The sequence below is a fragment of the Zeugodacus cucurbitae genome, chromosome 3 (assembly GCF_028554725.1).
Source record: "Zeugodacus cucurbitae isolate PBARC_wt_2022May chromosome 3, idZeuCucr1.2, whole genome shotgun sequence".
NCBI classification, from domain to species: Eukaryota; Metazoa; Arthropoda; class Insecta; order Diptera; family Tephritidae; genus Zeugodacus; species Zeugodacus cucurbitae.
The window spans coordinates 11224574-11239979 of NC_071668.1; the positions used below are offsets into that span (position 1 = coordinate 11224574).

General features: G+C 39.6%; 1 protein-coding gene across 2 annotated transcripts in view; it reads left to right on the plus strand.

Annotated features, from left to right (window-relative positions):
* The window catches only part of LOC105210805 (dnaJ homolog subfamily A member 4), a 157372-nt gene extending 148682 nt beyond the window's left edge, over nucleotides 1-8690 (plus strand). For both annotated transcript variants that reach the window (XR_008470188.1, XR_008470189.1), the window contains one exon: nucleotides 8539-8690. The gene's annotated coding sequence lies outside the window, so the exon portion shown is untranslated. The remainder of the gene's footprint in view (nucleotides 1-8538) is intronic.
* Nucleotides 8691-15406: the final 6716 nt, after the last annotated feature.

A 15406-nucleotide genomic window follows, 5' to 3' on the forward strand; every position in this document is an offset into this window, starting at 1 on the left:
TCATTTTGTTGGGATGGGACCCAGATATGAGATCCCAGTTTTCGTTGAGATTAACAAAACTCCTAAGATTTTTTATCGAATGTCAAAAAATCTCAAACTATTGAGAAAGCAGGAGTGTGAGGTGTATAAAGACGAAAGAGTTTTCCGAAAACTAATCCACTCGTCTAACAACGAGAATCTATAGTTTTCAGCCCATTTTGTAGGAGATATAAACCCGAACCTAGATCCATCTCTTTCAACAACGGTAGTGAACGCCCAATAGACAGACAAGGCGTTACTGAACTCACTGACTTCATCAGTGATGTTTGTAAAAGTAACCAGTGCTCATCCTTCCAGTACACGCGGCTAAATGCCCGTATGAAGCCTGATAAGCAATTTATTTCATTTCATTAATTTTCCAACATCCATTACACCCACACATGGTGTTGCCATACCCATTTCGGTCTTAACTAGGCACAATGCACTAGTCTTCCTACTGGCTTACATATTGACAAGCCTAACCTGCTCCAATGGCCGGATGGTGCAAGTATTAAGCAAGAATTATCGCACATTTAGGCAGCCAAAGCATCGGACCATCCACGTGTGAAGCATGTGTATTTTGGGTAGTGATGAATATTTGGTCGTGCGAAAATTGAGTTATCCCTTCAAATGCGCTAATTTGATTCATGGTGGTCAGTGTACTCATTAGCGAGCAATGTGAGTCGAGCTCGCAATTCGTGTGGTGCGGCGCTGATGCGTCCAGCCGAACAGCTGGCTCATGGTTGATGGTTATTATTCAGCACTACAGCAGTTCATCAGTTCACGAACATCTAGATTATTCTCAATTTTGTGGTTATTATTTTCATTGGTTGCAATAACCGAGTAAAATTTCGAACGTGCGCATTTACGCAATGAACTCAGTGCAGTGTAAGGAGATAGTGGAAAATATATTAGAATATAAAATACATATCTAACCTAGATTCGTGGTAGTTTCGGTGGAATGGACGTCCTTTCTAGGGGTTTTATTTATATACTATATGTCCGCTCATCAAATTAAGCATGTTCAGAATAATGCTTACCGTTCTGGTATCTTTTCTGTCTTACTTTTGCCATTTGACATTTATATATATATATATTTGGCGTAGGAACCGCTTTAAGCGATTATAGCCGAATCCACCAGAGCGCGCCACTCATTCCTCCTTTTTGCTTTTTGTCGCCAACTGGAAACACCAAGTGAAGCCAGGTCACTTTGCACTTGGTCTTTCCACCGGAGTGGAGGTCGTCCTCTTCCGCGGCTTCCTCCAGCGGGTACTGCATCGAATACTTTCAGAGCTGGAGTGTTTTCTTCCATCCGTACAACATGACCTAGCCAGCGTAGCCGCTGTCTTTTTATTCGCTGAACTATGTCAATGTCGTCGAACAACACATACAGCTCATCGTTCCATCGTCTGCGGTATTCGCCGTTGCCAATGTTCAGAGGACCATAAATCTTACGCAAAATCTTTCTCTCGAAAACCCCAAGAGTCGTCTCATCGGATGTTGTCATCGCCAAAAATGGCGCCGAAGCGTGGCATACATCAGGACGGGGATAATGAGCGACTTATAGAGTTTGATTTTGGTTCGTCGAGAGAGGACTTTACTTTTCAATTGCCTACTCAGTCCAAAGTAGCACCTGTTGGCAAGAGTGATTCTGCGTTGGATTTCAAGGCTGACATTGTTGGTGTTGTTAATGCTGGTTCCCAGATAAACGAAATTATCTACAACTTCAAAGTTATGACTATCAACAGTGACGTGGGAGCCAAGACGCGATTGCGCTGACTGTTTGTTTGATGACAGGAGATATTTCGTCTTGTCCTCATTCCCCACCAGACCCATACGCTTCGCTTCTTTATCTAGTCTGGAAAACGCAGTTGTTGCTTCCGATGATATCAATACCATCGGCATACGCCAGGAGCTGTACACTCTTGTAGAAGATTGTACCCTCTCTATTTAGTTCTGCAGCTCGTATTATTTTTTCCAGCAATAGATTGAAGAAGTCGCACGCCAGGAGCTGTACACTCTTGTAGAAGATTGTACCCTCTCTATTTAGTTCTGCAGCTCGTATTATTTTTTCCAGCAATAGATTGAAGAAGTCGCACGATAGTGAGTCACCCTGTCTGAAGCCTCGTTTGGTATCGAACGGCTCGGAGAGGTCCTTCCCGATCCTGACGGAGCTTTTGGTGTTGCTCAACGTCAGTTTACATAGCCGTATTAGTTTTGCAGGGATACCAAATTCAGACATCGCGGCATAAAGGCAGCTCCTTTTCGTGCTATCGAAGGCAGCTTTAAAATCGATAAAAAGATGGTGAGTATCGATTCTCCTCTCTTGGGTCTTTTCCAAGATTTGGCGCATTGTGAATATCTGGTCCATTGTAGATTTTCCAGGTCTAAAGCCACACTGATAAGGTCCAATCAGTTCGTTGACGGTGGGCTTTAGTCTTTCACACAATACGCTCGACAAAACCTTATATGCGATATTGAGGAGACTTATACCACGGTAGTTGGCGCAGATTGTGTGGTCTCCCTTCTTATGGATTGGGCAGAGCACACTAAGATTCCAATCGTCAGGCATGCTTTCTTCCGACCATATTCTACAAAGAAGCTGATGCATGCACCTTATCAGTTCTTCGCCGCCGTATTTGAATAGCTCGGCCGGTAATCCATCGGCCCCCGCCGCTTTGTTGTTCTTCAAGCGGGTAATTGCTATTCGAATTTCTTCATGGTCGGGTAATGGAACATCTATTCCATCGTCATCGATTGGGGAATCGGGTTCGCCATCTCCTGGTGTTGTACTTTCACTGCCATTGAGCAGGTCGGAGAAGTGTTCCCTCCATAATCCCAGTGTGCTCTGGACATCCGTTACCAGATTACCTCCTCGGCCCCTACATGATAATGCTCCGGTCTTGAAACCTTCTGTAAATCGCCTCATCTTTTCATAAAATTTTCGAGCATTACCCATGTCGGCCAGCTTTTCAAGCTTTTCATACTCACGCATTTCGGCCTCTTTCTTTTTACGTCTGCAAATGCGTCTCGCTTCCCTCTTCAGTTCTCGATATCTATCCCACCCCGAACGTGTTGTGGTCGATCGCAACGTTGCGAGGTAGGCAGTCTGTTTTCTCTCCACTGCGGAACGACAATTCTCATCGTACCAACTGGTTTTTTGGCGTTGCCGGAGACCAATTGTTTCGGCTGCAGCGGTATGCAATGAGTTTGAGAGTCTCAGAGAGCAGGAGTGCAAGTCGAGTAGAAAATCGTTCGGCTGTCGGTTGTGATTGCAGCTTTTCGACGTCGAACCTTTCTTGTGTTTGTTGACGGGCGTTCTTTGCTGCACAGAGGCGAGTGCATTTATCTGACATCAATTTCACATCCGTTTGACAGATGCCATCTGACAGTTGCCATTTGATATCTGTTTTGACAGATTCCACTAGACAAACGTTTGGCAGTTGTCATTTGACATTCTTCTGACATCCATGTTACTTAATATCCCTTTGGCATTGTCTGTTTTACTTCTGCCTTCAGAAATCCGTTTGACATATGTTTGGCAGCTGCCATCTGACATCCCTTTGATAGTTGTCATCTGACATTCTCCTGACACCCATTTGCCTCTTGCCATCTGACATCAATTTGCCATATTAAATTTGACAGTTGCTACTGGACGGTCCTCTGATATATATCATTTGACAGCTACCTCCTGACATCAATTTGACATTCACCTGACAAATGTCATATTCAAGCTATCTGACCGCTATCTTTGAAGCTTGCCTTCACTAAGAGATTCGAACAGTTTACCAACATTCTCTCTCTGACTTCTATCAGCTTTCTTCGGGTTTCCACAACTCTACCTTGATATGTAGATAAATATAATACATACATCTTGTAGATATATACGATGTGTGTTGTTGTTGTCATAACTCATAGAACATTTTAACAAATATTTACAATTCGTAGACTATTGTAAGTTGCTTCGCACTTGCTGGTTGTCTGTTGGCATTTCATGTTATCTCAATAAACACAAATTATTAAATTTTTTTCACTGATTAAACACCAGTAAGCAGCGCGCGGCTCGGTTGTTAGGCGACTTCTAGGTGATTAGGTAAGTGGGCGCCTGAGCAGAGAAGCGGAAGGGCGTTAAAAGGTAGTTAGTAGGCAGTAGTCAGGTTATTAATAGGCATACCAAGGGGGTAGAGTTCTCTAAATAGACAGACATCAGTAGTATCAACAACAACAGCAACAACAATGAATAATTTATTGTTCGCTTTTTATCACCTGTAGTTTCTTTTACTTTTTGCTTTCTGATGATTTTTCAAAATAACTGACAAGGTCACATTCGGCTGTAAATATGTAAACAACAACATGACTTAGTGCATGCAACGCTGCTTGTTCGTGCATAAGTTAATACTATTGGTGGATCTCTCCCTGTGTTGGTGCGAAGGTTCTCTGTTATTTGTAGGTGTAAATATAGTGAATCGACTCTGCCTTCTGCATCCATTCAGATCCAATATAAACACAGATGATTTGCAGACAACAAAAAGAAAAATGAGCGCGTGCTGGGTATGAAGAAAGAAGGGCGAGCTTATGGAAAATTCGTGTAACTATTGTACTTTCTACATCTCAAAATGTCCGATCTTCCACTAAGGCTGCTGAAACGGCTGTTGTGCTCATAAATTGAGTTTCTAGCGGTCATTAGTCACTGTCTCCGAAGTTATATAACTCTCATCACATTCTACTACATTTCCTTCAATTGTCTTAAAAACGTTCAGAATACCTGTACAAGCTCGAGATTGTATGAATGCAATCGGCGTTGAACCGTTTGGCCGGTTATAGCCGGTGTAACCAGGTTGCTCTCCACCGCTCTCCACAAGCTCGAGATTACCTCGATAGAATTGGCGACGGTAGATCGGATGCGTAAATCCTCATCAAACTGAAATAATTGTTAGGCTGCATATATATATATATTCAGCGACCCCGAGAAACCCCGAGAACCCCCGAGTAACGAGATTCAAGTGATTCCGATGAATTTTTCAAAAAATTGTCGATCATATTGGATTTTTGAAAACCGATACCGAATTTGTGTTTAGCGACTCCGAAAACATCCGGGTAACGAGTTTCAAGCGAAACTGATGAATTTTAAAAATCGCCATATTGGTTTTCTTGGGGTTATCACAAAACCTTGAGCGGATTCGGTCAGAATGTTTTTGGGTGGCAGTGTAATCAACAGTTTTCCAAAACAGCTTCATAAAGGTGAAAGTCTTCTTGTGTTAGTATAAACATTACAGTGTACATTTCTTCTTCCTATCTTTGTTTAAACGTGTGGAACTTGTGGGAAGTAAATTATTTTTTTAACCAAAATTCTGATTTAGTGACAAAAATAATAATTAATTAATGTTGTTTATTTCATTTAATTGGCTTTTTAAAAATTTAAATTATTTTCACTAGTTGTTGTTGTATTAAATTGTATTGTGGATACCAAAGTCTAAATATAAGTAGTTGAAAGCGCCACTGGGGTACAAAAATAAATTAAAATCCCCCAGCAACGCGACAAAGCTGACTAATTCGACTATATTTATTTATTATTATTTTGTTGTTGTACAATACAATTCTTCAAGTGTTATATTTATGCATGTTTCCTCTGCACTTTGTTGCTGCCGCTGCTGACAAGCGCATGTTCGCTGGCATTATTACTCCACTTGTTGGTGTTGTTACTTTAGTTGTTGTTGTTACTTTAGTTGTTGTTGTTACTTTAGTTGTTGTTGTTTTTTGTTGTTGCTGTTGCTGATGGTAATTTTTGTTTATTTTGCATAAGCAATAAATTTAATTGTTAAATCACGTTCAAAAGCGCAAAAGCAATTATCCACAGCGCTGACGCGGCCAGGCGGCGTCATTATCACCAGCAGCGCCATTACAACCGCTGCGTCCCACCAACCGCCAACCGGCAAATGAATTTGCACTAGTTTAACAATAATAGTCATTTGCTATTTGGTGCTTTTCTTGTTTTTCATGCGGCTTTCCTCGCGCTTTCTCTTCAATCTAGCAACCTCTTCCGTCATTTGTTGTTATTAATAATTACTATTTGTAATCGAAATATTTATATTTACTTTATTTATAAATAAATATGTACGGCTTCAAAGCGCACGAACGCATTGAATGCACATTAGTTGTTTATTTCTTCAACCTCTATGTGTCTTGAAGACTTTCTTGCACATTGACCGTGTGGTGTCAACTGTCCACACACACATATATTTATTGATTCGCAGAATTCACCGCATGACTCTGCGCGGAAGAACTATCTTCTAATCTTAGGCCCCATGACTAATCGCTTTTAATTCGACTTAAAAGTCTTTAAGCCGTCATCATTGCAGGTGCACCGTGTCACCACAGCTCGGCGGTGCTTGCAAGAACTCGTAATTACTTACATATGTACATAAATTAAAAGCACTTTAAAGACATGTGTGTGCGAACACGCAGCAACAATTTTGTAAACAAGTCATCATCATATCGCGCTTTAAGCGTTTCTTTAATGGCTTATGATTATTGCACTGTTGCGTTAATTAAGCGACGATTATGATTAATGACGCGCATATGTCTGCAGCACCTTCCTATATACAGACGTAGATATATGTCTACATATAAAATTATATTATAAATATATTATGCACGCCTACGTATTTCCATTCAGTAATCTTTCAGCTTTTAGCAGTCTTTATTTCATTCATAAGTATTTATATGGAAATCTAAATTTAATTAGCATACTGTCAAATGGTATTAATTACAAATCATAAATTTTTCTCTGACAAAACTCTTTTGTTTACTCAATAACAGTCTTTGATTCGACACTTCTATGTTCATCACATCTTAGTTTGAGTTCCACTCTCTTCTTCTTCATCTTTATTTAAGTGGGTTTAGTCGAGTCAGCAACACCGCGCCATTCATCCCTCCTTTTGGCTGTCTAGCGTTAATTTGAAATCCCAAGTCCAGCCAGGTCCTTCTCCAACAAGTCTACAGATCTTCCTCTTCTTCGGCTTCCACCAGCGGATACTACTTTGAACACTTTCAAATCTCTATCTATCTTAAATATGGCAATTCGAAAACAATTAATACTGTCTTCATTAGTTTTTCTATCCATCCATCTACATATGGTAATATATTTTAACTCTAACATGACAATGGTTTGTCAAAGTATAAGGCGCTCTCGGAATAAATCCATGTTTCCGTCTTATTACTTCGTGTTCGAAAATAGAACAAACACGGTCGGAAAACAATGCCTAACATAAATCGGCTTTTACATGGTACCAATACATGAAATATTTATTTTTTCTTTGACTATATTAGTTTGGACAACGTCGAATCTATTCAGCAGCCTGTAATATAGTTTACTAGGTATCATTAGGAATTCTAAAACAATTATACCAAAATAATGTTACCGAACATAATCTGTCTGATCTCACATGATATACGTTCACCAAAAAATGGACGTTCCCACTCAAAAGTACACTTGGAGTCAGATATACTAAGACATAATTTTAGGTACCTTTATATAAAGAAGTCCATTATTTGGAGCATTGCTTCTTCTCTCATATAATGTATACAGTTTTTCCTCCAAGTTGTCTAACAACCCGATTCATCCATAATTAGACAGATCACCTCAGCTGACGAAGTTTTTATATTCTCCTTATGGACTCTATCAACTATTTTTGTCGTCTCGGCCTAGGGTTGTTATTCGATATATATACAGTTTCCTATATGCTAGTTTTTTGTTCTGTAAAGTTGAAATCTAACTGTAAGTAATATAAATTTATTAAAAGTAATATTTTTAAGGATTGTCTTAGATCCTTATCGATCCGACTAGTGTGGGCACCCGGTCAACACGGGATCGTTGGTAACTGGGTACCCTAGCTACATTGACGTCGGAATGGGAGCGCATTGGTAGTCCATGGTCCACCTGCGCAAGAGCGCTGGACATGCAGACTACGAATGAGCTCGTCAAACGCTAGTCAACTACCAGTACTTGTGCAGTGGCGAGGTCCTTTTGGCCCTCTGTGGAACGTAAGCGGTCCTTTCAATTGCTTTCTCTGGGCAAGGTCCATCTCAACGCGATCATTGGTGTACTTTCTGGACATTGTCCAATAGGTACCCATGCGGTGAGACTTGGGATCGTGGCAGATGCAAGTTGCCAAAGCTGTAGGCGAGATGAAATCATCTAAACATTTCCTTCTTCATAGACCAGCTTTTGACAAACTTAGGTTGAAACACCTCGGAAGGGCCTTTTTCGGCGATCCTAGCGAATTGACTAGAATCGATATAAGCCGTCTTAAGAAATTTGTAACGGATTCCAAGCGTTTTGCTGAATCTTAAAGGCCTTTGATCCACAGTGAGTTTTATTGGTACCACAATGGACAGCGCCAGGCTGTCTAAGTGAGATCTTCTGTTTTTGCAGAGATCTGAATACAAACCTAACCTAACCTAACCTAACCTAATATTTTTAATTACAAAAATAATTTAATAAATACATTTCCTTTGCAGCTCGCGAAGATACCACATTTCCTTCCTACTGTTCTCTCTAAAATCAAAATTGTCCCATGGAGCTTGTATTTCGATGTCATTTTGAGTGCAATCAGTATTTCGTGTGTTCGTTCCGTGAGTTTCGTAAGTGTTCGGGTTTTCGTTCGAAAAGATATATAATAAAAATCGTGTGTGCATTGTAAAAAAAAAAACTGAAAATCTCTCCAGCATTGATACCAGGCTTTCTAAATGCAGATCCTGTTGGATTCCAATAACAGCAATTGGTCGGGTAAGTTTATAGAATTTTGAATATATTTTTTTGTAAATAGAATTTATGCTAAATTTATTTAAACAAATTGGTGAAATGAATGTAAATGAGATAAAGTTGGGATCGTCTGCTAGGTGCTCAGTATTTGAATCCCAGCTTAATAGTTTGTATATAATGTTTCACAGATTACTTTCAGTCTTAAAATCCACAGGAGGTGCTCAAGTCGCTGTTTAAAAAGCATATCTGCTGAGTGCAGACTCATACCTTCCCTCTTCCTCATCTTCATTCCTAGATGTTCTTTGCACTAGATGCTTCTGCATACATATAAGATATATAAGTCATATCATCCGCTACTAGTAAGAAGTCTTGTGATGTCAAATTAAGATATATAAGTCATATCTTCCGCTACTAGTAAGAAGACTTGTAATGCGTGTGTTGTTTTGTCCGAATTCCTCCTTTGTATGTATGTGATTGGCGTTGCAACCGTTTAGCCGGTTATAGCCGAATCGACGATAGTGCGCCACCTGTCTCTCTCCTTTGCAGTTCGGCGCCAGTTGGAGATCCCAAGTGTAACCAGGTCGCTCTCCACCTGGTCCCTCCAACGGAGTGGAGGCCTTCCCCTTCCTCGGCTTCCTCCGGCGGGTACTGCATCGAACACTTTCAGTGCTGGAGTGTTTTCGTCCATTCGGACAACATGACCTAGCCAGCGTAGCCGCTGTCTTTTTATTCGCTGAACTATGTCAATGTCGTCGTATAACTCGTACAGCTCATCGTTCCATCGTCTGCGGTATTCGCCGTTGCCAATGTTCTGAGGACCATAAATCTTGCGCAAAATTTTCCTCTCGAAAACTCCTAGTGTCGTCTCATCTGATGTTGACATCGTCCAAGCTTCTGCACCGTAAAGCAGGACGGGAATGATAAGTGACTTGTAGAGCTTGATTTTGGTTCGTCGAGAGAGGACTTTACTGTTCAATTGCCTACTCAGTCCAAAGTAGCACCTGTTGGCAAGAGTTATTCTGCGCTGGATTTCGAGGCTGACATTGTTCGTGTTGTTGATGCTGGTTCCCAGGTATACGAAATTATCTACGACCTCGAAGTTATGACTGTCAACAGTGACGTGGGAGCCAAGACGCGAATGCGCCGACTGTTTGTTTGATGACAGGAGATATTTCGTCTTGTCCTCATTCACCTCCAGACCCATTCGCTTCGCCTCCTTATCCATGCGGGAAAAAGCAGAATAAACGGCGCGGTTGTTGCTTCCGATGATATCAATATCATCGGCGTACGCCAGAAGCTGTACACTCTTGTAGAAGATTGTACCTTCTCGGTTTAGCTCTGCAGCTCTTATAATTTTTTCCAGCATCAGGTTAAAGAAGTCGCACGATAGTGAGTCACCTTGTCTGAAACCTCGTTTGGTATCGAACGGCTCGGAGAGGTCCTTCCCAATCATGACGGAGCTTTTGGTGTTGCTCAACGTCAATTTACACAGCCGTATTAGTTTTGCGGGGATACCAAATTCAGACATCGTGGCGTAAAGGCAACTCCTTTTCGTGCTGTCGAAAGCAGCTTTAAAATCGACAAAAAGGTGGTGTGTGTCGATCCTCTTTTCTCGGGTCTTTTCCAAGATTTGGCGCATGGTGAATATCTGGTCAGTTGTCGATTTTCCAGGTCTAAAGCCACACTGATAAGGTCCAATCAGTTTGTTGACGGTGGGCTTTAGTCTTTCACACAATACGCTCGATAGAACCTTGTATGCGATATTTAGGAGGCTGATCCCACGGTAATTGGCGCAGATTGTGGGATCTCCCTTTTTATGGATTGGGCAGAGCACACTGAGATTCCAATCGTCAGGCATGCTTTCTTCCGACCATATTCTGCAAAGAAGCTGATGCATGCACCTTATCAGTTCTTCGCCGCCGTATTTGAATAGTTCTGCCGGTAATCTATCGGCCCCCGCTGCTTTGTTGTTCTTCAAGCGGGTAATTGCTATTCGAATTTCTTCATGGTCGGGTAATGGAACATCTGTTCCATCGTCATCGATTGGGGGATCGGGTTCGCCATCTCCTGGTGTTGTACTCTCACTGCCATTCAGCAGGTCGGAGAAGTGTTCCCTCCATAATCCCAGTATGCCCTGGACATCGGTTACCAGATTACCACCTTGGTCTCTACATGAGGATGCTCCGGTCTTGAAACCTTCGTTAAGTCGCTTCATTTTTTCATAAAATTTTCGAGCATTCCCTCTGTCTGCCAGCTTCTCAAGCTCTTCGTACTCACGCATTTCGGCCTCTTTCTTTTTTTGTCTGCAAATGCGTCTCGCTTCCCTCTTCAGCTCTCGGTATCTATCCCATCCCGCACGTGTTGTGGTCGTTTGCAACGTTGCGAGGTAGGCAGTCTGTTTTCTCTCCGCTGCGAGACGGCACTCCTCATCGTACCAGCTTGTTTTTTGTCGTTGCCGAATTCCTCCTTTGCTTGATTAAAATTACCACCTGGCCATGTAAAATGTTGGGTGGTGGGACTTCTTAAATTCCTATGAAGTAAATAGTTTATGAATAACTCAAAGTTGGAGTCATGACTAATAATAATTGACTTATTTGCACGTATTCATAAATGAAGAAATTGGCATTTGTATTTGTAAATATTTAAATAATTTATAAATTGACACAGTATGGTCACATATTTTCCACGATTTCTAGTTCACGTCAATCATGGATATGAAATATTTGCGGTTTGTACGAACTGACCCTATGCCGACTTGAAACCTTTATACAGGTGTATGAATATATATTTAAATTTTTATATTGAATTCTTGTGAAGATTCTGTGGTAGTGGCCAGTAAATTTATTCGTCTCAAATATAAACACCTGCCACAATAATGCAAATATTCAATGGAATACCTTTATAATCAGTTTTGCAATTGAATTACAAAAATTTGTATTGGATTAGTTTTGCGATTACCACATTAACTATGTATGTAAAAGTAATTGAATAATAGCAATAAAGTTTAATGAACGTAATTAATTAGGTAAAGTAGAGGAAATTGATATAATAGTGTTAGTATCACTTATATGTTTACAGTGTTGAGCAAAATAGATGCTGCTATGTCACTTAAATTGTAATTATTACGTTGAAGAGCACACACATTGTCGCTACTAAAATTTCAATTCTTTCTACGAATCTGTAATATCGATAATTGATCCGAAATATCAAATATAGCCATAAATATACCCTGTCTATATTAAGTTTGTCACGATGTTTGTAACACCCAGAAGGAAGCGTCGGAGAACCTATAAAATATATATATATAAATGATTAGTATGTTGAGCTGAGTCGATTTAGCCATGTCCGTCTGTCTGTCCGTCCATCTGTCTGTCTGTATATATACGAACTAGTCCTTCAGTTTTTAAGATATCGTTTTGAATGTTTTGCAGATGTTATTTTCTCTTCAAGAACCTGCTCATTTGTCGGAACTGCCGACATCGGACCATTATATCATATAGCTTCCATACAAACTGAACGATCGGAATCAAGGGCTTGTATGGAAAACTTCCGCATTTTACTACATATCTTCACGAAATTTGGTGTGAGTTATTGTTCATATAAATAATTTAATCTCCGAAAAAATTGTTCAGATCGGTTCACTATAGCATATAGCTGCCATACAAACTGAACGATCGGAATCACTGGCTTGTATGGAAAATTTTCGCATTTGACGTGGTATCTTCACGAAATTTGACATGGATTACTGCTTCAGGTAATAATATAATCTCCGAAGAAATTGTTCAGATCGGTTAACTATATAACCTTAATGTTTCTAGCAAACAACTCGGCTAAAAAGAATTAGTAAAATGTTTTCTTTTTTTTACTTACGTCTTTAGATTTGCTTAAACACATAGTTACTAAAAGAAATGCACCTGTGAAGGGTACATTAGCTTCGGTACAGCCGAAGTTAACATTTTTTCTTGTTTTGAATTCAATTCCGTATACTTTCGAAAACCCTCTACAAAACTTTTTGGAAAATGATTTATGATTCAACCGTAGCCAATTTAATAGCATGTAGGTTCTCAAAACCTTAGAAAGGGCTTAAGGGAGGGGTCTGGAATTCAACACTTTTTTTTGTGATTTTTTGTCTCAAATATCGATTAAGCAATTTTATTCAAACCTTCTATACATTATTGAGCATAGTTTTCTATGTTCTGTAAATTTTTCATGCAAAAATATTAAACCATTAGCCTTTGACAGAGCTTTAGTGAAATTTTAAAAAAGATCTTCCCCCCCCCCCCCCCACGTTCTCTGATTATTTTTTTTTTTTATTTAAAAATTTTTGACGGCCATCTAAAGTGTGAACCGTTATTTTCGACTAAAATTTCCGCCATTTTCAGGGTGGGAAACACCCTTAATGTTAAAAAAAAAAATTACTAAACGTAGGGGGAAGGTATTTTATGTGAAGAAAATGTGTACCAAGTTTGAAATATATCGGTAGAGTAGTTTTCAAATGGCAGTGAACACAGACTTCAAAATAGTAGTTTTGAGAAAGGCACGTTTAAAGCCGTAGCTGTTAGAGTTAGAGCGTTAAAGGTCCCGAGTTTAATTAAACAATAACTTCATGAATATTGCTTAGATCGGATTTAAATTTTGAGGACTTATTCTTGAAATGTTAAACAATAAGATAAAACAGAAAAAAATCGATTTTTCGAAAGTGAAAACCCAGACGCCTCCCTTAAAATTTGGTTTAGTTTCTAGCAAAGCCGGCCAATCACACATCAAAATAGGTTTTCGAGTGGTTAATATATCTGGTCAGTATCTGATTTATCAGTGTAGACCACTGATCTCACGTATCCTTATAGAAAGTAGTCAGCTGGAGTTAAATTACATGACCTATGTTTATGATTTCAAAGTTCGTCGCTATGCAGTGATGATTTCAAGCGCTGAATATCAAGTTTAACCCTCCTACAGGAACCAGATAACCCAGGATGTCTCTAGGAAAGGGATTCAAGAAACCACAATGACAGTTAGGTAATGAAAATTAGTGAGAGGGCGTTTCTAAAATGAAAATTAGTGATCATAAATAGAACACAATACTACAACCACTTATTTGTTTGAAAATATATCGTATTTGGTTGCATATATTTTGCACAAAACTGTAATTATTTCGCTGCAAATATTAATTTTAATTCGATTGTGGTCAACAACAAATCCAAATATTCACCTACTTGTTGGCGCAAATGAACAGTCAGGTCAATAAGCGTGTGATTATCAATGAGCAGGCCAGATAGCTACCAACATCTGCGTCTCATTCAATTAAACTCAACTCCGCTGAGCCAACCGAAAGCCCTTTTTTGTTGCATATTGTTTTGAGTTCTCATTATAATAATAGTAGGTTCTATTTTGATTTTACAACAAACAACAACACCGCCATTTGACATTGTGCAGTGGGAAGCATTCGTGACCAAGGCTATAATAAGAATATGCATGTGGCTTTTTATTTGTTCTGCGAATTGGTGCTGGTTTTGCCACGATTTGTTGGTAGCCGCATATTTGAGCGTACTAATGCGCATATATAGTATTTAGAGGGTTGGGAAAATTCACTGGTCAAATGAGTCATGAGGAATGCATTTGCTATGATTTGTGAGATTTTATGGAAAACTTTTTCGAAAAATGTATAAAGATGTCTTATTTCAACTCGTTTGTCCAACGAAGTGAGATCAACACGTTAAACCTTTCGCCTACAATCTTCTGTCTGAGTTGGTTTTTGCGCGAAGGGATGGTTTCTTCTAAAATGGTACTACTTGAAACTCTAATTTGAGGCAATATAGTTTTCCAAAACAGTATTCCAATTTATAATAAAAATGACAATTTTGTCAATGTCAAAGTTCATCTTCTCCTTCCTTAACCGCAACATAGCATTCACTACCGTCATTTGCTCACTTTAAATTACTTCATTCATTTTCGTAATTACAGTTTTCTGTAATTGTTTCGTTGCACATGCCAAATGGCTGACACGCAACTCAAAACTCTCAAAGATAAATATGTTCCAGAGTGTGTATAGAAACTAAATGTATGTATATAGAGACCCGAAAGCAATGTCATCCGCTTAGTTTGTGTTAGACGAGCACAGCGAATCGGACAATTGACGTAACAAATCGACGTAGTCATGCTATCGAAAATTAATACACAATAACTTTATACTCCAAGAAAATAAGTTAAGATCTCACTTAAGTTACTTGTATGAAATAGAATAGTATGACTCTGATACCAGAAGAATGTAACCAAATTTGAATTTGATCACAGATATTTTCAATATATAAGGAAATTCTTCACTGGTAATAATTTGTTAGATCTTAGGATCGTAGTTTTGAAACTGTTCTCGGACTGGTTACTAGAGATCGTTTACTAGAGTACTAGAGATCGTTTATTCCCATTCTTCTTCTTCTTGACTGGCCTAGGACCTGAAGCCAGATCCTTCTACACCTGGTTCTTTCAACGGAGTGGAGGTCTCCCTCTTCTTCGGCTTCCACCAGCGGGTACTGCATCGAACACTTTCAGAGCTGGAGCACTTTCGTCCATTCGAACAACATGACTTAGCCGCTGTCTTTTTATTCGCTGAACTATGCCAATGTCGTC